Source organism: Carcharhinus amblyrhynchos, chromosome 35 (assembly GCF_965287045.1).
Source record: "Carcharhinus amblyrhynchos chromosome 35, sCarAmb.v2.hapA, whole genome shotgun sequence".
In the NCBI taxonomy this organism is placed as follows: domain Eukaryota; kingdom Metazoa; phylum Chordata; class Chondrichthyes; order Carcharhiniformes; family Carcharhinidae; genus Carcharhinus; species Carcharhinus amblyrhynchos.
The window spans coordinates 17,093,325-17,101,979 of record NC_137358.1 but is presented as its reverse complement, the minus strand read 5'-3'; positions in this window follow the sequence as shown (position 1 = coordinate 17,101,979).

The following is an 8,655-nucleotide window of genomic DNA, read 5'->3' as shown; positions in this document are numbered from 1 at the left end:
ATGGACGTCAATGAAAGAATGAGCGAGTTGAACCAAATAGGCTTCATCATCTGGTCTTACACCTGTGATAGGGGCGGCACGGTGGCACAGTGGTTAGCACTGCTGCCTCACAGCGCCAGAGACCTGGATTTGATTCCCAGCTTAAGTCACTATCTGTGTGGAGTCTGCATGTTCTCCCTATGTCTGCATAGGTTTCTTTCGGGTGCTCCAGTTTCCTCCCACAGTCCAAAGATGTGCAGGCTAGGTGGATTGGCGATGCTAAATTGCTCCTTAGTGTCAGGGGTACTAGCTAGGGTAAATACATGGGACTATGGGGATAGGGCCTGGGTGGGATTGGTTTCCAATGACTCCCATCCATTGACTCCGTCTACACTTCCTGCTGCCTCGGAAAAGCGGCCAGCATAATCAAGAACCCTGGACATTCTCTCTTCCACCTTCTTTCATCAAGAAAAAGACACAAAAGTCTGAGATCATGCACCAACTGACTAAAGAAGAGCTTCTTCCCTGTTGCCTCCTGTGATCAGTGCAGAGTCTATGGGCCGAATGGCCTCCTCTGCACTGTAGCATTCTATGATCTTTGCCAAGTGTGTGTGGCTGGACATTACATATGTCCAAAGAACCACTGGGGGAAGTCACCCTGAACTGTTTTATCAACTAAGCAAACCTCTCTGGTAATGTTTAGTCATTAAAAGAAATTTGCCACAGCAGTCAGCATTTAGCTAATCCTATTATAATGGACATTGAAAAAACATTGCTATACACAAACCAGGACACATTCAACTAAATTGTTTAGTTTCTATCCAATGGAACACAAAGCCAAGCGAAACACAAGGTGCAATCAATCACCACCACCAAAAACCTGAAAAGACTGTACAAAAATGTCAGTTTAGCCTCCAAGGAAAGCAGCTGAGAGATGATCTTATTACCAGGAACTTAACGGAATGCTACTTTATTCATTATTTATTTCAAACTTAGCAGATATACATGCCAGAAGAAAAGGTTTAAGAAGCCTTGGAATACTGTGTACAGTTCTGGTCACCCTATTATAGAAAGGATATTATTAAACTAGAAAGAGTGCAGAAAAGATTTACTAGGATGCTACTGGGACTTGGTGGGTTGAGTTGTAAGGAGAGGCTGGATGGATTGGGACCTTTTTTCTCTGGAGTATAGGAGGCTGAAGGGTGTTCTTATAGAGATCCATAAAATAATGAGGGGCACAGTCAGCCAGCTAGTCAATATCTTTTCCAAAAGGTAAGGGAGTCTAAAACTAGAGGGCATAGGTTTAAGGTGAGAGGGGAGAGATACAAAAGGGTCCAGAGAGGCAATTGTTTCACACAGAGGGTGGTGAGTGAATGGAACAAGCTGCCAGAAGTAGTAGTAGAGACGGGTACAATTTTATCTTTTAAAAAGCATTTAGACAGTTACATGGGTAAGATGGGTATAGAGGGATATGGTCAAATGTGGGTAAATCGGGATTAGCTTAGGGGTTTAAAAAAAGGGTAGCATGGACAAGTTGGGCCAAAGGGCCCGTTTTCGTGCTGTAAACCTCAATGACTCTATGACTTTAAGCCATGTTCTCTTTGGAAAAGAGAAGTCTGAAGGGTGAACAACACCAGCTTGCATTTGTATAGTATTTTTAATGTAGCAAAATGCTCCAAGATGCTTCTCAGAAGTAATGATAAACAAGACACATAAGGAGACATTAGAACAGATTGTTGAAAGCTTCTTCAAAGATGTAAGATCATCAGATGTAGGTGCAGAGGTCGGCCATTTGGCCCATCGAGCTTGCTCTGCCATTCAATGAGATCATGATGTGTAGGTTAGGTCATCCAGAGATGTGTAGGTTAGGTTGATTGGCCATGCTAAATTGCTCCTTAGTGTCAGGAAGGCTAGTAGAGTAAATAGGTGGGGTTTGGATCTAGGTGGGATTGTTGTCAATGCAAGCTCAATGGGCTGAATGGCATTCTTCTGCACTGTAGGAATTCTATGATCCATCTAATGCGTTAATTCTCAACTCCACTTTCCCACCTTATCCACATAATCCTCGATTCCCTTAACAATTAAAAATTTGTCTATCTGAGTCTTGAACATATTTAATGACCCAATCTCCACAGCCCTCTGCAGGGGGGGGGAGTTCAGAGCTTAAAACCCAGGTGGTTAAAGACACAGCTACCAAATGGTGGAACGATTAAAATGGAGAAAGCCGCAAGGATTGGAGGAGTGCTGAGGTCTTGGAGGTTGTAGGGATGGAGGCAGTTGCAGAGATAGGGATGGGCGAGCCCACAAAGAAAAAGAAGGAAGAGGATTTCAAAATCAAAGTGTTGCTGAGCCAGAACAAATTCAGATCGATAAGCATAAGGCTGAAGGGGGGAATGCAACTTGATGCGAGTTAGGGTACAGGAGGCTGGGGTTTGGATGAGTTTAGGATTATAGAGGATGGAAGTCTGAAGACCAGCTGGGAGTCCCATGCAATAATCAGAACCATGGTTAACAAAGGTAAGGCTGAGGCAGAGTGAAGTGGGAACAATGCGACAAGGTGGGCTTCATAATGGTCATGATGTGGAGATGCTGGCGTTGGACTGGGGTGGGCAGTCTCACAACAGTAAGTAGTCTCACAACACCAGGTTAAAGTCCAACAGGTTTACTTGGTACCACGAACTTGCGCAGCACTGCTCCTTCACCTGATGAAGAAGTGGTACTCCGAAAGCTTGTGCTACCAGGTAGACCTGTTGGCCTTTAACCTGGTGTTGTGAGACTTCTCACTCTTCATAATGGTGCAACTGTGTCATCAGGATCAAATATCACAAAGCAAAGCTGAGAACAATCTGTTTCAGTCTCAGGGAAAGGAGGAGATTCATATGCCACTTAAACACTAGCATAGGTCAGTTAGGATGGGCTATATGGCCTTCATCAGCCACAATCATTTTGAGATCCTGTTGTTTGTACTCAAAGAATTTGTAAAAATTGGTAAAAGTTAATTATTGCCATTTTTGGACTTTATCTCCTGAAGTGCATACTGTTCCTCCAACCCAAATGTATTGATTCACAGAAATGGACTGTTATTTTGTAGTAAATTATTTTTCGCAATTGAGCATCATACAGGCTGTCCAATTCACATATTGTCACAATATGCCACTGTGACAGATGTTAACTCGAGTTTAATTTAAATTGTCACATTGAAAATAAAGAGTATAGATAATTAGAGAAAAAAATCTTCAATTATAAATCATAGAATCTGTACAGTGCAGAAGGAGGCCATTCAGCCCATTGAGTCTGCACCAACCACAATCCCACCTAGATCCTATCCCCGTAACCCCATGTATTTACCCTGCTAATCCCCCTGACACTAAGGACCAATCAACCTAGCCCAAGCATCTTAGGAGTGTGGGAGGAAACCGGAGCACCCGGAGGAAACCCACACAGACATGGGGTGAATGTACAAACACCAGACAGTGACCCGAGGCCAGAATTGAACCTGGACCCCCGGCGCTGTGAGGCAGCATTGCTAACCAATGTGCCACCGTGCTGCCCCTCTGCCCAGATTAGTAATGGAAATTACCCAAGTAAGTTAGAAATTTACTTGTCAGGGACCTGAGTTCAATTCGCAGCCTTGGTCAGGGTCTGTGCAGAGTCTGCACGTTCTCCCCATGTTTGCAAGGGTTTCCTCCGGGTGCTCCGGTTTCCTCCCACAGTTCGAAAGACGTGCTGGTTAGATGCATTGGCTGTGCTAAATTCTCCCTCAGTGTACCCGAACAGGCGCCGGAGTGTGGTGACTAAAGGATTTTCACAGTAACTTCACTGAGGTGTTTATGACTTGTGACACTAATCAGTAAAGAAAAATATTGTCAATGGAACTTACCCAAAGTAAACTTGTCACCCTGCAATTCCTCTTCTCCTTCAATGGAAGCTCAGTAACGTTAGGTCGTATTAGAGGTGGGTACAATTTTATCTTTTAAAAAGCATTGGGACAATTACATGGGTGAGATGGGTATAGAGGGATGGGTACTGCGGGCAGTTGGAACTAGCTTAGTGGTAAAAACTGGGCAGCATGGACAAGTTGGGCCGAAGGGCCTGTTTCCATGCTGTAAACCTCTGTGACTCTAATCCACAGACTCAGCGGAAACCTATACGCACTCAATGCAGCAGGAGCAGAAGAAACTGCTTGTCTTAGGAACTTTCCATTTGTTAAATAAATAAATAATCATTGTTTCTGTAATTGGTGATTGTGAAACTGTCGACTAGATTAGTGACCTTCTGTCATTCCCAGGCTCAAAATATTCTATAGATCCTTAAAATCCACTATGAGGAAACAACTTTTTATTTATGAGTCACTCTCTCAGTTATAACTTTGTTAGACTATTCTTTGTAACTTTCCTGGATATTCCATCCCATTCTACACATTTAATAAATGGATATTCCATCCCATTCTACACATTTAATAAATAAACCACTTCCTAAATAAATTCTGGATAGTAACTCACTCTTAGTATCTATCATTCCACATTAATAAAGACTTTTTCCTGTTCTATTTTGCCCATTTCCAAGTAGTATCAGTTTGTGAGTAATCCACAATTTTGGGGTGGATCTGATTTAAGATCACCCTCTTCCTCATTTAGGATTTAATTCAAACAGCAACTTGGCTTCCTATGGCATCTTTAACACAGAAAAGGGCAATACGGTGGCACAGTGATTAGCATTGCTGCTTCACAGCACCAGGGACCCGGGTTCGATTCCCGGCTTGGGAATTTGTGGAGTTTGTACATTCTGTGTGGAGTTTGTACATTCTCCCCGTGTCTGCGTGGGTTTCCTCCGGATGCTCCGGTTTCCTCCCGCACTCCAGAGTTGTGCAGATTTGGTGGACTGGCCATGCTAAATTGCCCCTGAGTGTGAGGGGGACTGGCAGGGTAAATACATGAGGTTACGGAGGTAGGGCCTGGTTGGGATTGTGGTCGGTGCAGACTTGATGGGCTGAATGGCCTCCTTCTGTAGGGATTCTATGATTCTGTATGGAAAACATTCAAAAACGGAAAATGAAATTACTGAACATGAGTTCTGCCATCAAAGTGGCCATAAAACAGAGACCTGTACGCTCCTTCAGGAAGATGTAAAACATCTCCCCAGGAATCTTCCAGTCCTACCCATGGCTGGAAAATCCTAGCTCTCAGACATTACTCAAAGAAGAATGGGGACTCCTCTAAGGCAGCCTGGCTAATATTTATCCATCGACTGATATCACTAAAGATATTATTGATTAATTTGTCTCATTGGCCTTTTCATTTCAACCATAGAATCCCTATAGTGCAGAGGGAGGCCATTCAGCCCATCAAGTCTGCACCAACTCTGACCCCGCTAATCCCCATAGCCTACACATTTTGGGACACTAAGAGACAATTTATCATGGCCGCTCCCGCACATTTTTGGATTGTGGGAGGAAACTGGAGAACCCGGAGGAAACTCACGCAGGCAAGGGGAGAACATGCAGACTCCACACGACAGTGGCCCAAGGCCAGAATTGAACCTGGATCCACAGAGCTGTGAGGCAGTAGTTCTAATCACTGTGCCACCATGCCACATTAATTCTATGGTTTGGGTGTTTAAGAAACAAAGTAAGTGTTTTCTTTTCTGAAATAACCCATTAGAAAATAAAATATTAAATGGAAATGCCCCCCTTTTCAAAGAAAGGGGCACAAAAAATAATTAACTTAATCGCAACAGCAAAGGAAACTTATAAACTTAAAAGTATTATTACTGTACAAATCCTCATCAAAATGTTGCTGTACACTTATGATGCTGCATTCCATATCGAGAAACACCTTCAGCGGTAAATGGTCAGAGTTTCTCACACCTGTACAGAGTTCACTTTGACCATCAGCATCAGGAAGACTAATGTCTGGTCCAGGCTGTTGTCAGACCACTATCTATCAGCATTGACATTATGACACTGGAGGTTGTTGACAGCTTCACATACCTAGACTCTGCAATCACCAACAATCTGTTGCTTGATGCTGAAATCAATTCACGTACTGTGAAAGCCATAACTGTTACATCCAGGCTGAGTTAGTCGTGTGGGACAACAGTGACCTGACGGAGAGTACCGAACTGCTCTGCTCTGCAACTGTGAGGCCTGGAGAAAAGGCTGAACGGTTTTCACTTTTGTTATTTCAAGATGTATTCTTGGCATCTCTTGTCAGGGTAAGGTCACCAACTCAGAGGTGCTGGTGCATGTTAATTCCTTCGACAGAAATCAGTGCAATTTCCAACCCTTATCGTGAATGAAGTTCAATGGGTTACCCACACTTGATGGAGTAGAATGGACGCACAATGCTCCATTCAGTGTAATGCATGCAGACCCAGATATTTCTTTTTGTTATTAATTCATGGGACATGGGCATCGCTGGCTGGCCAGCATTTATTGCCCATCCCTAGTTGCCCTTGAAAGTAAATGGCTTTCTAGGCCATTTTGGAGGGCACTTGAGAGTCAACCAAATTGCAGTGGCTCTGGAATCACGTGTAGGCCAGACCAGGTAAGGACAGCAGTTTTCCTCCCCTAAAGGACTTTAGTGAACCAGATGGGTTTTTCAGACAATTTGGCAATGGATTCATGGTCATCAGTAGATTCTTAATTACAGATATTTTTTATTAAATTCAAACTCCATCATCTGCCATGGTGGTATTCGAACCGGGGTCCCAGAACATTAGCCAAGTTTCTGGATTAATAGTCGAGTGGTAATACACTAAGGCCGTTGCCTCCCCTAATGGGAATCACAGACCTGTTACTGCTGAGTCTGTCTCTATGACACTTGTCCCTCTGAAAAGCTGAATGCTGGGGTGGTGCGTAATTATTTAACATGGAGGATCTCGTTCATTATCAGAATCGTTGCGTCTTTCAGGAGTCCCAAAGCCACTTGCACTTTTTACAGCACCCTTCACAACCTCAAGACGTTTCAAGAAGTTCATTGAAGTGGATCCACTGTTGCTAGGTAAGGTAATGTAGTAACCAACTTGTGCTCAGCAAACTCCCATGAGGTGTGCTTGAGGCCCTCCCCGGTCCAACTGGTCCTGCTGAGACTGGAGTGTATAGTGGATACAAAATGGCAGCCTTCCCTCTTCTAACACTGTGGTTTGCTATTTAATGTGAAGCCTTCCCTGCTGGGAATCAGGTGCCCCACTCTGACAATGATTTGGTTAATTATTGTCACATTTATTAGCATACAGAGAACCCCAGTGAATCCAGAAACTTAGCTATTGTTCTGGGGACCTGGGTTCAAATCCCATCAAGGCAGATGGCAGATTAATTCCAGATACTTTTTATTCCAATTCCACCATGTGCCTTGGTGGAATTTGAATAAAAAATATCTGGAATTAAAAATCTACTGATGACCATGAAACCACTGTCAATTGTCAGAAAAACCCATCTGATTCACTAATGTCCTTTAGGGAAGAAAATCTGCCATCCTTACCCGGTCTGGCCTACATATGACTCCAAAGCCACAGCAATGAGGTTGACTCACAGCAGCGCCCTCCGCAAGGGGAACTAGGGATAGACAATATATGCTGGCCACCAGTGACACCCATGCCCACAAATGATTTTTTTAAAAAGTGAGAAGAATTGTTATGCTATACAAAGCATACAGTTCATAGAGAGTGCAGAATGTAGTGTTATAACCATAGCTAGGGTGCAGAGAAAGATCAACTAATGCAAAGTAGGTCCATTTAAAAGTCTGATGGCAGCAGGGAAGAAGCCGTCCTTGAGTTGGTTGGTATGTGATCTCAGACTTTTGTATCTTTTCCAGACGGAAGAAGGTGGAAGAGAGAATGTCTGGGATGCATGGGGTCTTTGATTATACTGGCTGCTTTTCCAAGGCAGCAGGAAGTGTAGACAGAGTCAATGGATGGGAGGCTGGTTTGAGTGACAGACTGGGCTTTGTTCACAACCCTTTGTAGTTTCTTGCGGTCTTGGGTAGAGCAGGAGCTGTGATACAATCAGAAAGAATCCTTTCTATGATGCATCTGTAAAAGTTGGTAGGAGGCTTGGCGGACATGCCAAATTTACTTAGTCTTCTGAATTAGTAGAGGCATTGTTGGGCTTCCTTAACTGTAGTGTTGGGGGGAACCAGGACAGGTTGCTGATGATCTGGACACCGAAAGACATTCTCGACCATTTCTATTTTGTCCCCATAGATCATGTTCAGTGGCAGTCTGAACCAGATATTCTGCAAAGGAGGACAGTGGGCTGAGAGGATGCACAATTTGCTGGTCTCTGTTTTCTCTGGGCTCTTCTCTTGGCCAGCTGTTTCTTTCTGCTGGTTTCTTCCAGAGGATGTGAATGTTGCTATATAAATTTAAGTCAGTTTGGGACATCCAGAGGATGTGAAAATTGCTATATAAATTTAACTCAGTTTGGGACAAGCTGATGATGGGAATGTTGCTATATAAATTTAAGTCAGTTAGGGACATCCAGAGGATGTGGAAGTTGCTATATAAATTTAACTCAGTTTGGGACAAGCGGATGATGGAAATGTTGCTATATAAATTTCAGTTAGTTGGGGACATCCAGAGGATGTGAAAGTTGCTATATAAATTTAACTCAGTTTGGGACAAGCTGATGATGGGAATGTTGCTATATAAATTTAAGTCAGTTAGGGACATCCAAAG